Raw genomic sequence first — 25750 nt, 5'->3', positions numbered from 1 at the left:
CTTCTGCTAGGAATCATCTTCTGCTTCCTTCAGGACACCTCTGCTCCCCTGATCTCTAGCACCTACCCTTCTGACTGAACTAGTCTGCTCTAACTCACTAGCACTCCCTCTCCCTGATACTATACAACCCCCAGGTGCTTTCCCTCTTAATTGGCCAAATGGGAGCACCTGGAATGGCACAGGGGCACTGGACCTATATCACTTATAGGGCCCAGCCATGCAGTGACAATGCCTTCACAGAGAAAGAGGGGTTATTTGCTTTTCATTATCTATTATGAGCCATGGGTTGACAATGGGCATAGGAGGAGCTCCAGACAAATGCAGAGGTCTGACTATGCAGAGCTCCTGGCAGGACTGGGTGCAAACTGACTAAGTTTAAAACAATGAATCAAATGTATCAGCTCTTAAAATGTCTTGAGTTCTATAATTACTGACAAAGTAAGTATTAAAACAAGATTCAAAGTGATCTGGTTTAAGAAATAAAATTCTGGAGGTACGTTGCCTCCACTAGAACTAACAGAAGTTCTGCAAATGATTTCAATAGGAATAGATCAATAGTCTTTACATTCAGGTTAATTGCAAGTTCCTGTGGTTCCATAGAGACTCAGTGAAAATCTAATAAGATTTAGCTCCAAATTTAAACAGCACAGATATCCAAAAGATGTCCTGTTACTCTTGGTTATTTACCGCTTTTTTAAAAAAAAAGTCTCCAACTCTGTTTGCTTGATGACTGAGAGGAAAAAATGTTTCCAGTTAATATCTATTCTCCTGTGTACAATTTATCTTTGGATCCATATTTAAATTAATAAACCTACTCATATAAAATCTTCAGGGCAGATTAAGCTAAAAGTGAAAAATCTTTCGAGAGTTTCATAATTAACAAATGTTTTAATACTTCGTCACATACTGTTGTATTATTTGCATTAGGAAAAAAACATTCAGATGCATTTATTTACCTGTTTTTATTTCATATAAAACCCTGTTGCCAAATTTCACAGAATTTGCATAATGCCAGAGTAACTGGGCTGCATCTGTGTAATCCTACGGTTGCATAGTTGTAACTGGGATAGAATGTAGCTCCTTATACGCATGAATCCTGCAATGATAGATGGGATTCCATAAACCAGCCTGACAAACTCTAGGGCTAGCACCTGTAAGCTGGAAAAGTAACCCAACCATGAGGGCTAGAAATTTACTACTTATTTTATTTAAACAACAGCATAGATTTAGATTTTGATATAATCACATTAGCAGGCAGGCTGCTGAGTTCTTGTTGATTTCACACCTAACTTGTTCTGAGCACTTTTATGAATATTAGTAGGCTCCTATCTGCACCTTTATGTAGCTGAACGACTCTGTAAATCTGGTCCTTAGATAAAAGTGACTGAGGTAAAGTCAATGAGACTTAGAAGCAGTACAAAAATCACTTCTGAAAATTTTACCCTATGTCTTAATGTGGCCCTGAGTGGGAGGGAAGGGATTTTGTCACTAGATCCAGCATCTAAAATAAGGTAAATGCACAAGCCCAGAAGAATTCAAATATTTATTTTTTACTTTTTAACAAGCCTTCATTTGTGTATGATTTTTCATAAGGTAAACTTAAATATAAGATAACTTTATTCCTGAGTGTTATTAATTAGATGCCTTTTTAATTTAATATTGTCCACTTTGTCCTAGTCTTCTTTGATATTGTGTCCCTTAGCCATGAGCTGTTATGGAATAACACAGCTTGGATTTTAGCTATAAACAGCTACAAGTAATCTTCATAACTGGAAAAGACACATTAAACTTACCAGTCACTTGTAAAGAAAATCTCAGAATGGTTGTCTCCTTATGGGGGTACTTCCTCATCCAGAGCCCCTTCCTGACTGATCTTAGAATTGCTGCTTGATTAGAAAAAGCTTCTAGGCATATACGGTCTTCTCATTGGAATAGAAATGGGATGTGACTTAAGCAGGACTCTCAGGGTATGTCTACACTATGAAATTAGATCAATTTAACAGAAGTCAATTTTTTAGAAATCGATATGATACAGTTGATTGTGTGTGTCCTCACTAAATGCATTAAGTCAGCGGTGTGTGTCCACAGTACCGAGACGACGGTCGACTTTCAGAGCGTTGCACTGTGGTAGCTATCCCACAGTCTCCGTCACCCACTGAAATTCTGGATTGAGCTCCCAATGCCTGATGGGGCAAAAACACTGTCATGGGTGGTTCTGGGTACATGTTGTCAGGACTCCCTCCCTTCCTCCCTCCCTCCCTCCGTGCAAGCAATGGCAAAAAAACATTTCTTGCCTTTTTTCCTGGGTTACCCGTGCAGACGACATACCACAGCAAGCATGGAGCCCACTCAGCTCACTGTCACCGTATGTCTCCTGGGTGCTGCTGGCAGACATGATACTGCAGTGCTACACAGCAGCATCCCCTTGCCTTGCCTTTCGGACAGCAGACAGTGCAATACGACTGCTAGCTGTCGTTGTTGCATGGGTGCTCCTGGCCGGCCTTGGTGAGGTTGGTTGGGGTCACCTGGACAAAAATGGGAATGACTCCAGTTCATTCTATTCTTTAAGTTTCATCTAATGGAGATTCAGTCCTGCCTGGAATATCATGCCAGCTAGAGGCTTCTGCCTTAGGCTGCTCTCCCAGTCAGCAGCACCGTGCGGTCGCACGTACCCCAGCCTACCTCTAGCTCCCATGGCTCATGAAACCTGGACAGTAGTAAGGAGCAGTTCATCTATAGGTTGAGCAAGTGCATAATGATGGTACAATGTGCCTTTGGACGTTTAAAAGCTCACAGGCACAGTTTACTGACTCGCTTAGACCTCAGCGAAACCAATATTCCCATCGTTATTACTGCTTGCTGTGTGCTCCATAATGTCTGTGAGAGTAAGGGAGAGACATTTATGGTGGGGTGGGAGGTTGAGGCAAATTGCTTGGCCACTGATTATGTGCAGCCAGACACCAGGGCGGTTAGAAGAGCACAGCTGGGCATGCTGTGTGTCAGAGAAGCTTTGAAAACCAGTTTCATGACTGGCCAGGCTACGGTGTGAAAGTTCTGTTTATTTCTCCTTGATGAAAACCCGCCCCCTTGGTTCACTCTACTTTCCTGTAAGCCAGCCGCTCTCCCCTCCCCACTTTGATCTCCACTTGCTGAACAATAAAGTCATTGTTGTTTCAATTCATGCATTTTTTATTAATTCATCACACAAATAGGGGAATAACTGACAAGATAGCCCGGGAAGGGCGGGAGAAGGAGGGAAGTACAGGGGTGGGGTAGCTGTAGGGGCACCCCCTAGAATGGCATGCAGCTCATCGTAGAAGCGTCATGTCTGGGGCTCTGACCCGGAATGGCCATTTGCCTCTTTGGTAGGCATCACGCGGCACTGCTGCGGGTCCCTGTTTTAACCTCTGTCCTTCATGCCCTTAGAGATTTTTTCAAATATTCCAGCATTTGGTCTTTTGGATCAGAGATCAGATAGCACGGATTTGTCTCCCCATACAGTGATCAGCTGCAGTATCTCCTGTTCGGTCCATGCTGGAGCTCTTTTGCGATTCTGGGCCTCCATGGTCACCTGTGCTGATGAGCTCTGCATGATCACCTGTGCTGATCAGCTCGCTACACTGGCCAAACAGGAAATGACATTCAAAAGTTCGCAGGGCTTTTCCTGTCTACCTGGCCAATGCATCTGAGTTGAGAGTGCTGTCCAGAGTGGTCACAATGGAGCACTCTGGGATAGCTTGCGGAGGCCAATACCATTGAATTGCATCCACACTACCCCAAATTCAACCCAGCAGGTGGATTTCAGCACTAATCCCCTCATACAGAAATCGATTTTAAGAGCCCTTTAAGTCTACAAAAATCATCGTGTGGACGGGTGCAGAGTTAAATCGATCTAATGCTGCTAAATTTGACCTAAATTCATAGTGTAGACCAGGTGTCAGTTTAACATGTCTCCCCAACTGGTCTGTGTATGTTGCTAGTAGGCTTTTTCTTATATGAAATCTCATGTGGCCTTCTCACTGTCTGAGACACTATAATAAAATTACAATGAGCACCCTATAAAACATCTTGAATAATTTCACTGGGTCTCATTGAATCCCATGTTTTAAAAATAGCAAATATCTCTGCAACAGGCAGAATCTTTCAAACCAGTAGAACTTTAAGCTCACCTGTTATAAGGGGGTATATGCCAGTGTCATGTGTCATATGCAGGATGTACAGTTTGGATCTGAATGTCTAAGAGCAATCCTTCCCAATTTCACAAATCTTTCCTTGATCCAGGATTGGGACAATTCCTAATAATCTAAACTGAAGTTTGTAGTGGGGAAAAAATTTTCCTCTGAGGAAAATTTTGAGGGAAAGCATAATAATTAATAAATAATTTGTGTCAAAAGTTTCCCTAGGAAAAAAATCTGGTTTTGATTTTTTTTTACTTTTTGATGAAAACCAAAAATGTCTATTCTGAAATGCCACCATGATGGCTTGTGGAAGTGATAGTTTGGATGCCTCATGTCTCCATTCTCCTGTATCAGAATCCTCCTTTGCTTCATCACCACAGTGTAGCATGGGAGACAGTCTAGCTAAGAAAATCAGCCCATAGAGGAGAATACAAGTAAGAGGCACCTGTACTACATGGCACCATGGTGGCATTTCTGAATCAATTATTTTTTCTGGTTTTTTCAACCAAAAATGTTTTGGGGACTGGGTGTTCTTTAATTATTTTTTTTTTTGACAAAGACAAAATTTGCTGTCGAAAGCAGACTTTTTTTGTGAAAAAAATAGTTTAATTTAAACCCCTTTTTCCATCAAAAACAATTTTGATGGAAGATTTTTGACTGACCCTAATTTAGACTTTTTATGTCTTAAAAGGAATGTTACACCTTTTATGTATCATGTGTAATATGTCCTCATTTATTTTTCATTGTGCACTTAATAATTAACAAGCTAATTTTGTAGCTATTTGTCCTGGTCAATGGAATGGCTTACTACTGTAGCATTGGCTTTATAAAATCTCATGACAGAACTCTTCATAAAAGATAATGCACACTATACAGTTTCCTTTGGGTCTACACTACTTCCCCTTGATCTCAAGAGTCAAGCTAGTGTGCTTTTAGATGTTCTTTTGAAGTAGTTCACAATGTGATGGTTGAAACTTTCTGAATAATTAGAAAAAACAGAGAAGTAAGACCCAATAGGGAAAAATATATCTTCTTTTGGGGTTTGCCACTGCGTTTGTAATCCTGGGGATCAATACCTTGTAGCTAGATGTGCTGATGTTTCCAGGCCAATAAAGAACTATTGTATTGTGCTTTCTTTAAGATGAAATAGAAGGCATGGGGAATTAAAGAGTTCATAGTGTGTAGGAATACAAATCCCCAGAGTTTTTGTGAACATGCCACTTAAGAATTACTGCAATACTTTCAGAATAGCAGCAGAAACAAAGGGCAATTAATTATAAAATGCATGCCTTCCATACCAGATGGGTGCATCCTACCTTTATTAAAACACTCAGTGATATAATTGATTACAATTGTAATGTGTTAGTGTTATGAAGTGTTTGGAAGGTTTATGGCTAGCAATGTGAAGATGGGTTTTAAAAAGGTAAGTGGATCAGGTGCTAGCCAATGCCAGAAGCAGTGGACCTAACTTGATGGAATAATTTGAGAAACTGTGGCAAATCCTATGACTATATCTACTTGACTGATTTCAGGTTTTTAATTTGATTAGTCACATACAGATTGGAACTCAAATCCTAGTTTTTTCTTTTGGCTCTCAATCTAGTAAAAATTGTTCAGTATGGTGAAATACAAATTAGCGGGCCCTCCATCTTTTTTCTGAATAAGTTGCTGCCTGTCTGTAACATGAAGGGTAATAAATACAATAAGCTGATGGTGCTAAAAACTGATTTTAAACAAACTTCTTAGCTTGTTCCCTTCGCCATAGTAAACAGATATGTTATCTAAAATATTTTAATATAGTACTTTTCCAAATAATGGCTGACAAACCTTATTAAAGTTATAGGCAAATAATTTCATGCAAGTTATACTGGACTAAAATCCCCCTATGCCAGTTTTGTGAGGTAAGGTAGTGGGAAAGCAAAGAAAGCTAGAAAGAGGAGAGATCTAGTGATATAGTGATGTCTAAAGTGAATTTCTGTGGTGCAAATGTTGAAAGTCCTTATAACTGATGTTATTCTTGAAGACTATCAGACTGTTTCTCTTCTCATTAACAACAATTATTCATGTCACTAAAGTTACGCTCAGTTACACTCCTATGAGAGAAGAATCAGACCCTTGAATAATTTCAACCCAGTTGTTGACCAACCCCGCCCCCACCCAAATGTATGGGGCGGGAGGGAAGGGGAATCTAGCAGTGATTTGTTTTCCTCAAAGCTGAACTTTAGAACTCCATAAATGGGTACATTTCAGTTGGATAAAGACTCTATTAGTTGTATATGCATTAAATGGTAACTTAGCAAAAGGAGTCAAGATAAATGTTTGAGCTGTCAGATAAATTACGTAAGAAAAATAGAGGTGATGTATTCCAAACAAAGCAGGGATCAGACAGGCTGTGGGTGAATATTAAGAGCCAATTTCAGTCCTTGGATATGTCTGTGACTTCCCACTGCACATATCTGAGGGAGAAATTTGGTCCCAATAGTAAGTATTTTTAAACTATAGAGGGATATAAATGAGAATGGCAAGGAAACAGCTGGCAAACACATTCTTTAAATCAGAAATTAAGAACTAAACTAAAGGTATCATACTGAACATAAAGTAAATGGAAACAGTTCTGGCTCTTCTGTACAAAATAAAATTGGCACATAAGCAATGGGGTAGTGTAATCTAAAGGAAACATATTAAAAAGAAATATGATGTAATTAATGTTGCTGAAACTTGGCTACATCAGGACAACTGATCTGGATATCAAGTTTCCATAATTTAAAGACCACCAGAAGAATAGGATCCATAGGATAAGATGGACTATGGCAGAAAAAAGTGATGAAAGAAATATATTCTGAAATCTAAATGGTTCACACAGATTGACTGACTATTTGAACTGAGATTAAATTGTAAATTGTTAGCAATCTTCAGGGCAGGATGAAAAGAAAGAGCAGACTGATAAGGGAGACTTGTAAAAAGGTTTGAACAATGATCTTGGGAGACATCAGTTAGCCTGACACTGACTGGAAAAAGAATTACAGAATGACAAAAGAAAGATGTGTTATTGGAGATGCCATGAAACTATGTTCTTACGCAGCTACTGTTGAGTAATATAAAGCATTACAGATTATTTAGGGAATGAACCAGGTCTGAATAATATGATACAGGTCAATAATCTGGTGTTAGCAATCCTGATATAACTGGCTTTTAATATTTACGAGGGTAAAAAGATAGTAGTGAAAAACAGTAGCTGCGTAAAAGCAGGTCAAGAGAAGATGCACAATGAAACTCATAGAAACAGACTTGGAAATCATAATATTTATATGATAGTTTAAATGCTGTAAGCAGATGTGGAATTGGAGATATTATAGTGGTTGAGATCAGAATGTGGAATATAGATATTTGTCTACTAGACACTGAAAGCAAGTTGACCATCTGGCATCCAGTTGAGGTCATTTTTATCAAGGTAGTGAGGAGTAACACAAGTGAAGACAGGAGTTACACCAGTACAAAACCAATTAGAGAGGAGAATTTGGCCAGTTGTTTCATGTGCTTGAGATACTTTCACCTGTTTATAAATAATATTGAAATTTAAAATGGATCAGCATTACTAGAGTACAACCTGATTTTGGTTTCCAGAGGGCTCTCACAATTAGTTGTCAGCTGCCACTTAGAAAATGTCAGGGTGTTTATAGTATCTTTTGACCTCCTTAGCCATTAAGGTCAAAACAGACACAAGAAGTATGGAGAGATTAGTTATCCTTGATATTGTACACTGAGGCAGCTTTATTTCTAGTAAACAATCTGCAAAGTTATTTACTGTTTTGTAGTCTATTAGTGTTTGGTACATTAATATGCAATAGAATCTGACATAATACAATAAATCTGCCCTAAAGGTCAATGAAAAAGTCTTCATAAGTAAGAGGAAATTCTGTTTACCTAATTTTTAGTCAAGTTGGGAAGAAAACTGTACAATTACAGGTGACCCAAGTTTTAATGTACATTGGGTAACTGGTATCAGAGGGGTAGCCGTGTTAGTCTGGATCTGTGAAAGCAGCAGAGAATCCTGTGGCACCTTATAGACTAACAGAGGTTTTGGAGCGTGAGCTTTCGTGGGTGAATACCCACTTCGTCAGACGCAGTAGTGAAATTTCAGGGGCAGGTAAATAATATTCTAGCAAAAGCAAGCTAGAGATACCACGAGGTTAGTTCAGTCAGGGAAGGGTGAGGCCCTGTTCTAAGCAAGTAAGAGTGTGCAAACACACAAGGGAAGAGAAACTGGTTCTGTCATGGCAAGCCATTCACCAGTCCTTCGATTATGTCCAGAGACTGCATGGTCGTCAAATTTGCAAATGAATAGAAGCTCAAGCAGTTCTCCTCTATAGCAGTCTGGTCCTGAAGTTTTTTGCTGCAGCGCATACCACCACTTAAAGGTCTGCATATCAGTGTGGCCAGGGAGGTTGGAAGTGCTCATCCTACGGCTTTTTGTGATATTGCCACTTCCTGATATCTGATTTGTAGTCCATCTTACACTTTTCCGTAGTCGACTGTCCGTTTAGCACGACTGTACATAGCAGAGGGCAAATTGCTGGCATAGTGATGGCGTAATATTATTGGTGGACGTGGCGTGAATGAACAGTTGATGAATGTGCTGATTCTGTTAGGTCATGATGTGTCGCAGGGTAGATATGTGGCAGAGTTGCAATCGAGTTGTTGCCTGGATTGGTTCTGACTGGAGTTTACTAATGAGTGCGGTGTGGCAGTTGCTGGTGAGAAACGTTTCAGGTTGGCAGGTTGTCTGTGGGCGAGGACTGGCCTGCCACCCAAGACCTGTGAAAGTGTGGGATCATTGTCCAGGATGGGTTGTAGATCCCTGATGATGCGTTGGAGGGGTTTTAGCTGGGGGCTGTATGTGATTGGGTAACTGGTTGTGCAGGCATTTAATTGCAGTTATTTACATGCACAATTACCTGATTTCTGCATGCAGCCACAACGATTGTATTCACAAATTAACCATTCAATTGTATGCAACTTGTTTACCAAATAAACTCTATATGTGTAAACTAATGACTTGTGTAAAGCAAAAAGTCTTGCAAAGAGCTTAAAATATCACCAACCATTTATTTATTTCTAGCGGTTTTTATCACTTCCTATCTTCAAGATTTGTTCCTTGCCAAAAATGCAGTGTTATTGTTTGTTCATGAGATATCCCAGTGCTTTGCCTCTTTTGCTAGGGCTGTTGATGATTTTGCATTCTGAAAAATTATAGGGAATGACTCTGTAGCGGGGTGGTTACCCTGCTCCTGCCCTGAAGGGCTTAAAACAGCCCCAGGGGAAGGTGGTGGCTGGGAGCTGCTAAACTGGGCTGATTGGAAAGTGGCAGCAGTTGAGCCACGCCCCAATCAGGCCACAGCTGGCCTGTGTAAAAAGGCTGTGAGCCAGGAGCCCAAACAGTCTTCCTCTGCCTGTAGAGGGAGAAGGGCCTGGCTGCAGGGAGCAGGAGACAGGGAACCTGAGTGGAGCAGGGCTGAGGAAAGGCAGAGGAGCTGGGGACCGCTAGCCTGGAAAGCCCCAGGCTGCGGCCTAACATAAGGCCAAGGGGTACTGAGGGTTGCAGAGGGCAATCCAGGGGTAGGCCAAGGCAGCAGCTCCAAACCGTCATTGCCAGTGATGAGTAGGCTGATACTGCAGTCTGCCCCAGGGCGTGGGGCTAGACGATGACTGGTAGTAGCCTTATACTGAGGTGAGGTGGGAATAGTGGGTGGGGGTTCCCTGGGGAGGGGAGACCCTAAGACTGAGGGGTTACTACCAGGGGGCAGCACCCCAGGTAAAAGGGCATCAGGGTCCAGGGAGGGACACGGGGGCCAGAGGACAGGTGGATCACTGGCCTGCAGAGGGTGTTCCAGAGCTAGAATGAGCTAATTCCCAGAAGTCACCAGCAGGAGGCGCAGTAGGGGTGAGCCCGCTCGTCTACAGACTCATATTAGTTAGCACTGTTCCCAAGCAAAGAACTTATTCCATACATTTTTTCTGTATGGTTTAGGGATAAAAAGAATGGCCTAAATGTTTAAATTTGGGTGTCTAAATTTGGGGTCCTCCATCCATATTTAGTAGAGCTGGTCAGAAAATAGAATGTCTGTCTGTTCTGTGGAAAATATTGACATTTCAAATTCCTTTTGTCCTGAATTAGAACAAAATGTGGAATTTTTGAAATTTACCAAAAATGTAATTTCTGAAATATTTTATTTTGAAAACATCAAAATAAACATATCAAAACATTTCATTTTTATTTTTCCATTTTTATTATAGGGTGTTAAATTCTAAACAGTAAAGGAAAAAGAAACATTTCAACAATAATCTATCAAATTTTGACAAAATTGACACTTTCACACAAGGTTTTGACTTCAACAAAGCAATGTTTTCCAATGGAAAACTGGTCAGTCAGAAAAAATTCATCCAGCTTGAATATTTAGGCACTTAAATATAAGTGGTCTGATCTTTAAATCTGCTGAGCATCTTTTGCTTCAATTGATTGCTATAGGAGAAGGGGTTCTTAGTATTTCTCAAATCAAGTCACTTATATTTGTGTCTAAATATGTAAGCTGAATTTAGGCATACAAGTTTCAACATTTTGGCTACTGTATCAGTTCTATAAAAGAAAATATAATTCATCTTTTCTAGGCTATTAAATCACAGACCTTTATATTCTATAACATGAATTGTTAAGTTTTCATTATAAGAGAAATATTATCATAATTTTAATGGTTTAGTTAAACAATTATATTGAGGAAAGAAGTATATGTCAATGAAATAATTATGGATCAAAGATAAAGGCTGAGATTCATTCTTCTGAATTCTACTCCTGTGCCAAATAACATAACCCAATCAGTGCTAATCCTTTGTTTTTGCAGAATTATATTTTTGACACATTTGTCGTAGATGTTCAGAAGAAATGAGAGAAGCTAAACAGATGCTAGGATGAGAACTAAATGGAAATTTCCCAGAACTAGAGGCACTAATTATTGCTGAGGTTTTGGAAACGAGAAGTTTTCAATATTTGTGCTGTTTCAAAAATCACAAAATAAAAATCTCAAAAATCTATTTCTGGATTTTCCAACCATTTCTTGAGGAAAGGCAGACATACACCACCACTGACATTAGGCTGGCACTAAGTTACATATTGCATCAGTAAGTCAGCCTGGGGGAGTGTAAGCTGGTATAATTTACACCCCCAGGGAGTGGAAGTGAGCGACTCAAGAAAAACCATCTGGAAGGGATAAAGGTGGGTGGTGAAGCACTGAAATGGGTTACCTAGGGAGGTGGTGGAATCTCCATCCTTAGAGGTTTTTAAGGCCCAGCTTGACAAAGCCTTCACTGGGATGATTTAGTTGGTGTTGGTCCTGCTTTGAGCAGGGTATTGGACTAGATGACCTCCTGAGATCTCTTCTAACCCTAATATTCTATGATTCTAAGCATGTGCTACACTTTTATCTTACATATTTTATCCCATTCTGTTAGCTGATTTTACTGCTACTTCTCCCCCCTCGGTGTCACTGTGACTTTCACTCTCTTCCACTCACTTACATTCACTTAGGGTGAAATGCGGCACTCAAACACCACAAAGAGTTTTTGCTATAGCTCGGCTTTCAGATCAACTGCGTCAGGTGTCCATGTACTGCAAAAAGACATGGAAGTCCACAATGGGGTTGGGCTGGAGGCAAGGATGGGGCAGCACAGAGACTGAAACTGCTATTCTATTTCATTCCATTAGCTGGAATAGTAGCCATGGGTGGGAGTGATATAGTAGACTTTTTTTGTCTGAATTCTGGTTTGGAGCGATTAACTTTCACCTCCCAGCTGCTATAGACTCCACTTGCATAGAACATAAATACTTGAGCTTTCTGGAGAGTGTAGATTTCACCATTTAGTGCTTATGTAATTCATCTAAGCACGTATGTCGCCTCTGAATTCATGAACTTCATAGCCAAAATGTATTTTGTTTTCTGGATTTCTAGTATTTTGATATTCAAACAGTCAATTACTATACACATACCCTGCTTTTGGAAGTAACCCTGCAGTGAGTTTCTCTTCAGTTTTCCTGATACAAGTTTAAAGAAGCAAGGGCCTAGAAACAATGAAATTCAAAAATATATATAATATACTTTCCTAGCACTGCAGGAAAAATCTCATCAAACTAGTCATTGTATTTTACCACCATGTTGAAATGGCCATTAGCAAAACCATCATTAGCTAGTGGAAGATGCTGAAATTATAATGGAGTTGTTGGTCTGATAAGAAAATTTGCGGTAGATGGAGTCCATTAATGAAGTTGATGGGAGAGCGTCAGCAGTTGACTTACCGCAGTGAAGACACCACGGTAAGTCAGCAGCTGATGCTGTCCCGTCAACTCTGCCTGCGCTCCTCATTCTGATGGAGTACTGGAGTCAACGGGAGACTGGTCAGCGGTCAATTTATCACATTATACTAGACGTGATAAATTGACCCCCACTGGATCGATCGCTGCCCACTGATCCGGCAGGTAGTGTAGACAAGCCCTAAGTGCAAGAACACTTGCAACAGCAAGCCTAAGAAGCTTTCTTGGAATTTTGACTTTTATTTCCACCAAAAGACCAGTGATGAATTAATAAAATAAAAGGATAACATTTTGGTAGAAGATGGAGAGCCAAATTGTGAACAGATCCAGTTCCACTGAAGTCAATAGTTACGTTTTCTCATACAAGGAATTTGAATTGCCATACTTTTCGGTTGTTCATGCATTGGCCAAGGTGATATTTTGAACACTTGAAATGTCTATCTGGCTACCACATTGGGTTAGATATGAATTGTAAATGATAAATAAATACATGCACAAGGTTATAAAATAGAACAATAAATAAATACATACACAAGGTTATAAAATAGAACTTAAGGACAAATTCACTACATAACAAATATGTGTTAAAATTACTTGTGGGGTAGGATTCCACCATAAATATTTGAAATGGTCAGGTCCGTAGGCATCTGTTCACTTCATGTTTATTTTCCCCCAAGGGAGATGGCTAGTTTGCCTATGCCTAAGGCTTGTCCTGAACATAGTCTACAATGAATATCTTATGAGTGAGTAAGCTGATGGCAAATGGCAAGTGTTCACTCATGATTACCTTGAGAGTAGACCTGTGTGTATTACTGTAAAGCAGAACTTGAATTCATTTGAATTTGGCCACAAAACTGAATGTAAAATTTTTCGTCATTTGTCATTCACTACACAATAGTTGTCGATTGGTTGTTATTCAATATACTCCTGTTTTACAAATGGAGGACGCAAAATAGGGAACAGAAACAATGCTGAGCTGTATAACTTACACACAGCATATACCTAATAGGCTGGATATTGTTCACAAACCAAATAGTTGTGAATAATAAATGCATATGCAGAAATCAGGCTACGTTTATGAATGAAACATGAAGAGATAGCGCTGATATGTAAGGTCCAGTGAGAAACCTGTCTTTTTAACTTTCTAAACTTCTTAGAAGGAACAAAATGATGTTCAGTATAATGTAGTGGTAATGCAAAATAATACAGAGTTGGGAGAAGGGACACGGAGTTGGGAGAAGGGACACCCCAACCCAGCCCCACAGGGATTGATGTAATCTGACTTCAGGTACAGATGAGTGCAGGGAAAGAGGAGCCATTGGTATTGCTCTCTGATCCCCTTTCTCTAGCTGTCAGGGTCTCTTTCCCACTTTGAACTTTAGCGTCCAGAAAGTGGGACCTGCCTGTTCCCGTCTAAGCTTAATTCCTAACTTAGATCTGATAATGCTGCCACCAACTAGAGATTTCAGTGTCTAGTGCACTTCCTGTCCCCCTCAAGCCGTCCCTGGGGAGACCCAAGACCCAAACCCCCTGGGTCTTAAAACAATGGGAAATAAACCATCCCCCCTACCTTTCCGCTACCAGACTTTCCCCTCCCTGGGTTACCGTGAGAGATACTGTGATTCAAACTCCTTGAATCTTAAAACAGAATAAATTCACCTTCCCCCCTTTCTCTCCCCCTCCCAGACTCTCCCTGAGAGAAAGACACTGATCCCAACTCCTTGAATCCTAACACAGAGAGAAATTAACCTTTCCCTACCCCTTCTCTCCTTTCCCCTCACCAATCCCTGGTGAGTTCAGACCCAGTCCTCTTGGGTCTTACACGGGAATAAAAAAATCAATCAGGTTCTTAAAAAGAAAAAGCTTTTAATTAAAGAAAGAAAAAGTAAAAAATTATCTCTGTAAAATCAAGATGAAAAAATGTTTACAGGGTCTCATCTTCACCTAGACCAGAGGGACTCCCCCTCCCAGCCTAAGTATAAGTTACAGCAAACAGAAGTGAAATATCCTTCCAGCAAAATACACATTTGCAAATAAAGAAAACAAACATAAATCTAGCCCGCTTTCTATCTATTACTTACTATCTGGAACCTGAGAGACTGTTTCAGTAAGACTGGAGAAATCTGGTTACATGTCTGGCTTCTCTTAATCACAAGAGAGAACAAAGAACAGAACAAAACAGCACAAAACAAAGACTTCCCTCCACCCAGATTTGAAAGTAGCTCATCTCCCGATTGGTCCTTTGGTCAGGTGTCAGCCAGGTTCACTGAGCTTGTTAACCCTTTACAGGTAAAAGCGACATTAACCCTTAACTATCTGTTTATGACACTAGCTATTTCAGCAAAGATGTGGCAAGTCCCATTGGCCATGTTTTTATACGAGAATATTGTCTCCAGCCACATCTGCTCTGGTAATGTGCTTCCTTCCCCTCCCTTGCATGTCTGTGGCTTCTAGGAGCCATCCTTGATCTCAGATCTAATTATAATAAAGTAAAACAATGGTTATAAGACATAATGTTCTGTGTAATGTATTTGGAAACTCACATCAGTGTGTAATGTATCCAGCAACCAAACTCTAGCTTTAGACTTCTTCTTCAACTGTAATGCAAATGGGTTGGGGAAATGGCAAGCCTGAAAATCTGATCCATAGAGTTCATGCAGACTATGAGAGAGCAGAGAAACTGCCGTGCAGTACAGGAGGGTTAAAGAAAATCTTTGGGTTCAGCTAGCCCTGCCCTGTTATACCTGCAGCCAATGCCAGGCCTGGAGGAGGGAGCAAAGAAGGGAGCCTGACTCAGTTGGGGACTAACCAGCGAGGAAGCAGGAGTTTTCTGTCTGCTTGCCCAAAGAGACAAATCTGCAGCTTGCCAGCCAACATGGCCACTCGAGGCAAGTAAGGGAGTGGCAAAGAAGCCCCTGCACTTGGAACAACTGGACTAGTGGTGCCTCCCCCAAACTGAAAAGACTTGTAACAAGTAGCCCAGAGAAATGGATTTTGACTTCCCAGTTGAGAGGGAGACCCCATCTCCCCTGCTTAGGGGTTGCTCTATACAGAGACCTAGGCTGAGACCCAGTAGAGAGAGGGCTCAGGTCCTTCTACCAACCCCTCTGAGCTTATAGACCAAGAGACCAGTGATCTAGCCACTAGGCTGCCCAGACACTGACAACTCTATAACAGACATTTAGGTAAAATTCTAGGAAAATCAGCATGTTTGACGTGAACAGACTGTCCAAAACCTCCACTTTACACAATCAGTGCCTTTTTCAATTAGGTCATTTTTACAAAAAAACTATAACGCACAATATAGCAGAATGAAACAAGCTAGCTAACCAGCAGCAATATTCATAAACACTGAGACAGCTCCATTTTCTTTTTGGCCCCCATCACCTTTGTCTGGCCATCTAACCATCTCTATTTAAAATGTAGTCTAGATTTTGTCCTGACTTATCCATGCATACCTTTGACATTAGATGAGTTAACACTGGGTGTGGAGCCAAAGCACCCTTATGTGAATTCTCATGAGTCTTTGCAGAATTGAACTCAAAGACTATAAACTCTTTGGGTCAGGGACTATGCCTCTGTTTGTCACCTACCACATTGTGGGTGCAGCTGTAATGTAAATAATGAGACTCTGTTCAAAGCACATGCTCCTTTGTGTGCTTGGTCACCAAGCATCGCAGTCCTAGGTGTGTTCCCTGATTGTGTGACTTCACAGGCCAGTGCCTGGAAAAATCATTAGAGGATTGAGACGCTATGGGAGCGAGTGATGAGACATAAGGGATAAGCAGGCTCATGACATCTAAACAAAATTGTATTCCATAGAGGAGAAGTATTATATTTGGTTCTGTACATGGTCCCCAGATGGTGGGAGAAATACATAAACCAGATTTATTCTACATTTGGTTTCCTCTTTCAGTTTCCTAATTTCATGTACCATATATATATGTGCTGCCCAGGTAAGCAATTCCTCATGCTCATTCACATTCCAATATCTTTGTCACTTACAAACATCTGTATTTGTATGACTAAAAGTACCTTCCCAAACCTTCATGGGAACCAAGACTTTGTCACAAAAATAATCTCCAAAAAGTCCAGTTTGACTGAGCCAACATGTTCACAGATTCATGATCTACTATTTATTCTCCTTTTCTCTGCCATAGAAGCTATATTCTAAAAAAAAGGCATTTTTCAAGGGTTTAAACCAGCATGTCCCAGCTCCCACTATGAAATTAGCAAGTCCCAAATTAGAACATGGAAATGACAAAGAACACAGGACTTGTGCTGGTTTAAATAGAAGTTGTGAGAGAAGAATGAGGCATTCCCATTCCCAAAACTCCCATTAACTTGAATGATACAGGAGTGAGCGCAAAGAGAGAGAGAGAGAGATTTGCATGAACCATGTAAAATAGTTACAAAATATAGCAATTATGTCAAGGGTGGGGGAATAATCAAAACATTCACAGAAGAGAACAAACATAAAAGATCTGAGAATCTTGATCATACCTGTGACTCTGTCTGCGTTTAACTGCAATGCCAAAATACCCATGGGGCATATCACATGGGAAAATAAAATGTGGGGGGAATTAGGCGAATGCTGCATTCATAAAAAATTCAATCACATGTGCATAAAACATAGTTTTAGTGTCCAATTTTCCTTTCAGCTACATGTGTACAACTTCAATTGACTTCAGCACCAATTACTTCCTCCTGAGAACACAATCTCCTCCTGAGAACACAATTTTGAACCATAGCAGAATTTTTTAAATTACAAATTGAGCCACTGTAGGCAAAAATCCTATCTAATTGTCTGTGGTGTAGAGCAATGGGTCTCAAACAGGGGCAGGCGTACGCCTGGGGGCAGGCGTACCCCTGAGGGCACGCAAAGGTCTTCCAGGGGGTACATCAACTCATCTAGATATTTGCCTAGTTTTGCAACAGGCTACATAAAAAGCACTAGCAAAATCAGTACAAACTAAAATGTCATTGACCATGATGTCTTTATACTGTTCTGTATACTATACACTGAAATGTAAGTACACTATTTATATTCCAATTGTTTTATTTTATAATTATATGGTAACAAGGAGAAAGTAAGCACTTGTTCAGTAATAGTGTGTTGTGAGATTTTTTGTATTTTTACATTTGATTTTGTAAGTTTTTAAGTGAGGTGAACCTTGGGGGTACACTGGACGGATCAAATTCTTGAAAGGGTTACAGTAGTCTGGAAAGGTTGAGAACTGCTGGGTAGAGAGCCCCAGTGCAATGGAAGCAAGGGGAAATATCCACTGAAGATTTCTTTAGAACACGACTGTGGGCTACAGCAGGAGCTGGGCAGAACCAAAGACTCACTCTTACTTGGATCCAGAGGCTATTGTCACTGGGAGAGTGGAGAAGAGGGGGTTTCCACAGCTTCGAACTCTACCGTCACTTCTCCTCAACAGGATTCTTCCCCACAGAATACCCCTTTACCAAGCATGGGTATTTGGTCTTGACATGAAAAGACAGGAAATTCATCGTGGCCAGTGAACACCCCATATCTAAACAGATCTCGGGCCATCTCCTGTTTAACTAATACACAAGTATTTCTATTTACTTCAGTGAGTAAGGCAAACAGACCACTGTGTCAAAGCACCTCAAAGATGCAAATCCTGTTTTTAAATGTCCTTACCTGGGTTACTAGTAACACGTTACGGCTGCGGTTCAGAACAGCACTTATAAGCCTGTGGTTCAGTCTGGGAGCTGATTATGGTTTTCCTCATGTTGGAAGAAGTTCCATGGGTGTTTTTGTTTGTTTTGTTTTTAAGGTCAGAAGGGAACACTATGTTCATCTAGGCCAACCTCTTGCATAGCACAAACCATAGAATTTCACACAGAGATTCCTGCATTGAGCCCTGTAACTTGTGGTTGAACTAGAATGTTTCTTTTAGAATTATGTCCAGGGTGAAATTTTGGCCTCATTGAAGTCAATGGGAATATGATTTCACTCCACCCCACCCTAGCCCCAGTCATGATTTAAGCTGAGATTTTCAAGGGAAATTAAGGCAGTTAGGCACCCAACTCAGTGGGAACTGGGCACCTCACTCCCCTAAGTTCCTCTGAGCCCTACAGGTGCCAGGGGATGGTACTGCTGACCACATCCTTTGGTAGGATGATCCCATTTTGAATTTTCCTTTGAAAATTTGTGTTTTATTCACAATTAGAAAACTCAAAGCTCCATCTTGGATGTTGTTAAGACTGTCTCTGCTGAATTAAAGACCTCTTGAGGATCAGATGCCTTCACCTTCTCTAGTTACCTACAGGCAATAACCAAGTCACTTTTTTGCCTTCTCTTTGATAAGATAGATTTAGCTCATTAAGTGTCATCACTGTGTGTTTTCCAGAGCTAAAATCATTCTTTTAGCTCTTCTCTGAACCCCTTCATTATTTCAGCATAATTTTTAATATATTGTACATGCTCGTCTTTTACTCACTATCAGAACAGAAGCTGTGATAACAAAAGAAGAGGTAAAAGCAGTATTTCTTGGGGCATCATCAATGCCAGTATCAGAGCATCAGCATGCTCAGCGTTGCAGCAATTTCTTCATAGTCTGCTAAGAAATCAGCCTCTTTATATCCACTACGTCCTGTGCCATGTAAAGAAAGGGATTAACTCTGCCCATATTTAAAATAACCAGCCCAATCGTGTTCAGATGCAGTAGGGTGGCAAGTATTTTTTGATCCGTTACTGACTGAATGCTCCAAAGCAATGACAGTGCTGGTAGAAAGATCTCATAAATGATAGAAAAAAAATCCACTTGTATAAATGAAATACTGATCAACTCAGCTCTTAAAGCTCAGCACAGGAGGAGAATGTTTTGAAGTGTCACATACTGTATATAAGTGGAGGTATGTGAATTAACCTCTCTCTACCAGGCAGTTTTAACCACAGTCAGCATTAGTAAATGATAAATCTTGTAGTAGTACTTGCATACTACATAAAATGTTAGAATGAAAAATCTGAGTTTCAACCTTCAAGCTCCAAAGCAGGAAAGAAGGTAAATGCAGCAAGTAACTTGGTTGTCTCTAGTAATTTAAGGTCCTGGGATTCACTTAAACTAAAATAAAGTGGCTATAGTGTACCCATGGGTGCCCATTACTGTTTCATGACAGATTTAAGGACTGTGAATATCTTCACTCTGTACCCATGAGTACTTCATGTCTCTGTGATCAATTATTGTACTTCCATTAAAATATTTTTATTTCACTGTTGGGGAATTTTGATCACAATGCATCCTGCTACAGCTGTCAAATCATTGAAGTCTTTCACATTTCAAGGTGATCATTCCTTTCAGTTAATATGTCAGATGCTTAAGGGTGGATACTTGCAGCTGGTACGAATCCTTCTGCAGGATCCAGGAACTACTTTGCTCCAGGGTTAGCATTAGTAATATTCTGGTTAACATCAAACAATCTGGTTGACTATACAATGGCATTAGCAACTGCCCACTTGAAGAAGGCAACAGCATGATTAAAAATAATAAAATGCAATTCTCCTCCTTGATAATGCTTGCTGCATGACTATCCCTCTCTAAAGGGTTGTCATAGATCGTCCATTCAGCGTCCAAGAGAGGGCATTTGCACATCTCTCAGGAAATGGCCCATTCACCTTACAAAGCAAAAATGCTTTAAGAAAACCATTGTTTCATGAAACCATCCAGCCTTTTCTGAATGAAGAAGGCATCTTTGCAGCCATTACACACATGTAACGCTCATTAAACTCACCTAGTGTCTTATGTATGTCAGGCTGCAGGTGTGGGTCCTAAAAGACATTAAAACAAATGAATGCTTTTTGCTCTAAAGTCTTGTATAGCTCCTCCTCTCCTGAGTCATGACTTGCTGGTGCTTCCTAATAGGAGGAAGGAGAAGCCACTCCACACATAGATTGGGTCCTGGGTTCTTTGTTGTGCTGACTCCATCCAAAGTGACGACTCTCTGTATCATGGGAAGTAAGTCTGTTATTGATGAGTATTGAAAACATGACTGTAAAATTATTTAATGGTACTAAAGATTTTCAGACTTTAAATTACACTAAGTTATTAGTCAGTATTTTTCATAATTAGTGGATTATGTACAGTAAGGAAGGACTGTTCTGAGAATGCAGTTCTCCTAGATCTATAGTGTACCCTTTTTTTAAAAAGGGCCAGTAATTTAGACACAAAAAGAAATTACACTGAAAGCAGTATTATCAGGGGCACAATTCACAATAAATTATTCATTTGCTGCACAATCTCATCTGCTTTATTCAGAAAAAACACATGGAGTGTAATTTTCCAGTGTAAAGTATGCTTTGTAGTGACCCATTATTATCTCTGAATTTAAATGGACACTTTATAATTATGTTTCTGTAAACAATTCCAAAAGGAGGCAGTCTGTCTAAAAACAGGCTTTTCAGACGTGAAATATGCATAGTCAAAAAAAATTTGACAGCCACTCTTGCTGCGGGGTAGCAGTAATTCCTGTGCCAAAGTATGTAGCTCTCACACACATGTTGTTTTCCTCTAGTTAAAAACCCATGGACTGAATCCTGAAAACCTTGTTGTCATAAACACACTGAATTAAGTATTCACACCCAGAATGAATTTAGCCCAATGCATACTGTACTTACTGAGACAAGAGAAAGGAACACTTAACCAAATAAACTCCAATAAATTTCTAGTACAAAAGCTACTTCAAATTTACAGAGTACTTTCAATTACCCAGAGAACAAAATTGGTGTTGTGAACATGTTCATCTTTTTAGTGGTATTGCAGCTAAAATTTTACCCATAGAAATAGATATTTAGGAACCTAACTGTCATCTTGATTACACCACAGCAGCTCTAAAGTCTAAACGAGATGAGATTTTGTGGCAGTATGTGTATGATCTCCCAAGAATCAGAGACTGACAAATATGAGGATAGTTTTAAATTTTGCAAAACGTCATTTGTCAAGGTTTACTCTTTTAAAAACCAATTCTAGGGATAGTATGGTTCTGGGTCAGATTTTGCCAGAAGGGTTCAAATAAATAGTTTAATTTAAGAACTGTTTCTATTACAGGTAATATCAGCCTCTATAATGGCAAAACAGGAGTTTGCATAGGTCCGTGTCTGAGTTTCACAGGTAACTCTGCTCTCATCCACTTGTGGTTATGTTATCATGCTCTGTGCCTTTCCTTTTCTTTTTTTTTAACCTGCACAAACTATTTTAATCTCAACTGTCACATGTAGAATGTTGGCAAAAATATGTATGTCTTTATAACCATTACTATAAACCAAATTCTGGTCCCAGTGAAGTCCAAGATGGGTTTTGCCATTGGTCTGAATGGAATCGAGATTTGGCTGCATGTTTTTACACTGATTTGGGATAGTTACGTCTTTTTAGTATTAACAATACTTATGTAAGATATTTATTATCATTACATTAGCTCATTGGTTAGTTAATTTCTTACCTGAAATCAATTTTCAGTCTTTTGCTTTTCCATTGTTCTGTTAGAATAATAATGACATTAGTGGAATTAGACAGCTATGCTCTTAAGAGTTCATTGATGCCTGTCAACAGGAATATAGCTGGGAGCAACTGTACAAAAATAACAGTATTGTGTTTATCCTTTGTATTGACATTCAGCTTGGCAGGCCTAGTCAGGGAAAGTCTTTCAACCATCAAGAGCCAAGTGTTCCTGAATTTGGACTTAAAATAAGAATCAAAATAAAATATTGCATAGAAAATAAGAGTAACAAAAGCAATATCTCCTAATCAATAATACCCCAGGATACATGCAATGTGGGCTTCTCTTAGAGCTGAAGACATCTGTGTGGATCCATTCATATTCCCCTTCTCCCTTCACACTCAACCAATCCAAGAGGGAAGGAAAGGGCAGGAAAAATAAGAGAGGAATAAAAAAGGAATAATAGGAACATTTTCTTTCCATTTGCTCTAGAATTACTGTAATGAATAGAAAAAGATTGTAAATCTGATCTGCTATCTTATGTTAGATTGAGTCTAGTGGCTAGAAACATAGGATAGAACTGAGAGATGAGATCTCTGAATTTCAGACAGACCAGAGTCCAAGGTCTGGACTTGGTTCGGGGCCATGACTAGTTCAAGTAAAGTCCAACCCAGCTCTGCAGGCCATTTAATTGCAGTAATTTGAACTTTAGAACATTTCTGTGCCATGTTGATACAAATACTGGCACTGATCCTGCATTAATTAAAGTAAATGGGCTAAATCCCAATGTCTTTATTCAGGCAAACTCCCATTGACTTCCTTCAAATAGCACTGCTTAACTCCTGGCACATTTTGGGGTATTACATAAATAATAACCCCAAAACGTGGCCTAGCAGAAATTATCTATTGATTTTAATGCAAGCAGAATCACCTACTGTGGATGTAGCTTCCATAAAAAGCAGTTGTCTATCACAGCAGTCTTGTATAGGATAAGTAAAATCTAGGACAGTGTTTTACAACCCCCAGGGAGCCCTTTGATTTGCACCTATGGTGCTCCTCCCCTTGACCCATAGTTATTTTTAAAAGGTTAAATGTCAGATTTCCTAACAGATTAGCTAGTAACAGACTGCACACTTTTTGGAGCATGTCTTATAGATGGCTACAGAAACACAGAAGAGCTTTTCCAAAACACTTTCTCCAGAATTGAATACAGTCAACTGCCTGCACTTCTTGGGCTCTTTATCTCAGATGGAGAGTGAGAGAGAATGATTTGTTACCGAAATAATTAAATATGGTTAGTACATATGGGTTGCATGGAGCGGGAGAACCTCTCAAAATTGCTATTTGCACAATTCTTGTAATGTGTAGGTGCTTCTGCAGTACTGCAATGGTCAAAATAAAATTCCCATTATGTTCCCTCCCGACTAAGTAAACTCCAGAAGAAAGGATGTAATCTTTCAAACCCTCGCTCCTAGGAATAGCTCCATTCATGTCACTAAGAAACTGTGTATGAGTTATGGTTTTCAAGGTTAGGCCCTAAATTAGAATACAACGCCTTAGATATTTCTGAATCAGAAAACAAGACTGACGTAGTAGAGATATTTATCATATATATTAAGCTGTGGTTGGATGAAGCTTCCTTTTTTATTTTCTGGCACCTGCCACTGAAAGAACTGTGACTCTATTGAAAAAATCAGACTGTGTATGTATCTTAATAATTTCAGCAGAATTTCCACCATAGCTGCTGTTTTTGAAGGACCTGGCATTTAAGGCTTTGGGATAAATCTCAGCTCTTCTAATTCTCATGCATTCTGCTTCTTGAGGTGCATATCTAAAACCATAGAGAAGTGACAAAACCATTAACAGGCCCCCGCAGCAAGAAACAACTATATACAAGGAATGAGTTAGTTGCAAACTGGAGTTCTCTCTTGCTACCATATATCATCAAGGAAAAGAATAAGACCTCTTCCCTGGGTTGCTCTATAAAATGTTACCTTAATACTAGCAACATAATGACAAGGGAATAAGGAAACAAACCCTCAAATCATTAAAATATGCTTCCTAATTTGTATTTTGCCACTGTTGGTCAAATTCCAAGTAGCTTCGCTAAAGCAAAGTAATAACAACCCATTCTTTTTCAGGCCATCTGTGGTTGTGTTGGCAGGTAATGTCTTTGCTGGAGGCAGAAAAATGACCATAGTTACCATCAGAAGGGGGAGGGTTGGGAGTCAATTAACAATTTTGTTTGCCTTTTTATTGCAAAATCAGCAACTGGAGTACAGTTTATTCGACCCAGTGATAGAGAAGCATGACAAATGACCTGAGTTATAAGGGCACTGAGCCCTTGCGGCTGCAGAATTTTTACTAGCAGCATGTGAGAACTGTGTTTGTGTTCCCATTTCAAGTAGGTCATGTAGACCTATAAATTGGAGCCCCTGTGTTTTCCAGCCATATATTTTTGTTTTCAACATATTAAGACAATATCTATTTGTATTTAGAGGAAATAATTCAGTGTATTTCCAAAAATGAAGATTTACAGAGTTTTTTAGAGATAGGTAGGTAGTATTTTAATAATGTATTTGGTCTTATGTTATCTATTTCATGAAGCCTTCTGAAGTACTGTTTTGTATTTAAACCTTTTGTGCTGTTCCCTTATTGGCCCAATGTCAGGGTGCCTTATCATTACAATGCAGTAATGAAATGATTGCTATTATTACTCTATAATGTAAGGGGCAAAGCTACACCCAAGTCTGCAGGTACAGAGAACTTGGGTTGCAGAAGAGTTAGTGTGATTCTACTAAGTCAGTGGTTTTTCAGCCTGTGGTCCCAGACCTCTAGAGATCCACAGACTGTGTCTAAGATTTCCAAAGTGCTCCACACCTGCATTCAAAAATGTTTAATGAATAAGGTAGAAAACCAGTGTACTAAGCAGTGAAAGACACGAATTCTGGAGGCGGTCAAAGGGCTCCATACTTCATATGGGCCATGGTGCAGAGTTCCATGGGCATTCCCTGCACCCCAGTGTACATGAGTGACCAGGGAGCCCTGAGGTGAGTCATGTGGATCCATGATTGCATTGGCTCCCATTCATTTTCTCCACCCCTACCTCCAAATGGTGAGGGAGATGTGGGAAGTTTTAGGGTGCAATAACAGCAATGGAATGGTTCCATGGCATAGAGTGGGTAGATTTCCTCCTCCCACAGAGAATCCCTGTGACAAACGCATCTGTTTGGGCACAGCAAGGGTACAGGATTTAGCCCTGGGAGGATAATCCATGTGGAATGCAGGCAGCAAGCATTTTTGCATTATTCCAGGTATTAGAGATTTAACATTGTGAGGCCACCATCAAGTGTCCCATTTCTTTTGTTTTACTCAATTTGACACTTTGGGAAGAGAAAAACAAGATACCACAGCTGCTGTGTTCAGACATGCAGCATGTGTATTCCCATCTTTCCTGTTATCATGCTGTATGTTTTGATCTGGCTCTGAGGCTTATTTATATTTAAGCATCTTCTTTGCAGGCCTGCTTATGTCCATTCAGGCTCATCAAGAGTGCAAACCTCCCACACAGACAGGCAATAAAAGTTCTCAAGTGTTTCTTGAAGGGCTGTTCACCTTAGCATACTGACGCTATCTGTGCTTCAAATGCTTGATTCTTGGAACTCCCTGTAAGGAATTCTCACCAGCCAGTGAAGACTCTCTCAGAGATGTACAAAATATTGACAGTGAGCCTGAAACATCCAGAGCTCAC

Source organism: Chelonoidis abingdonii, chromosome 8 (assembly GCF_003597395.2).
Source record: "Chelonoidis abingdonii isolate Lonesome George chromosome 8, CheloAbing_2.0, whole genome shotgun sequence".
Classification (NCBI taxonomy): Eukaryota; Metazoa; Chordata; order Testudines; family Testudinidae; genus Chelonoidis; species Chelonoidis abingdonii.
Note: the sequence above shows the minus strand (reverse complement) of the source record.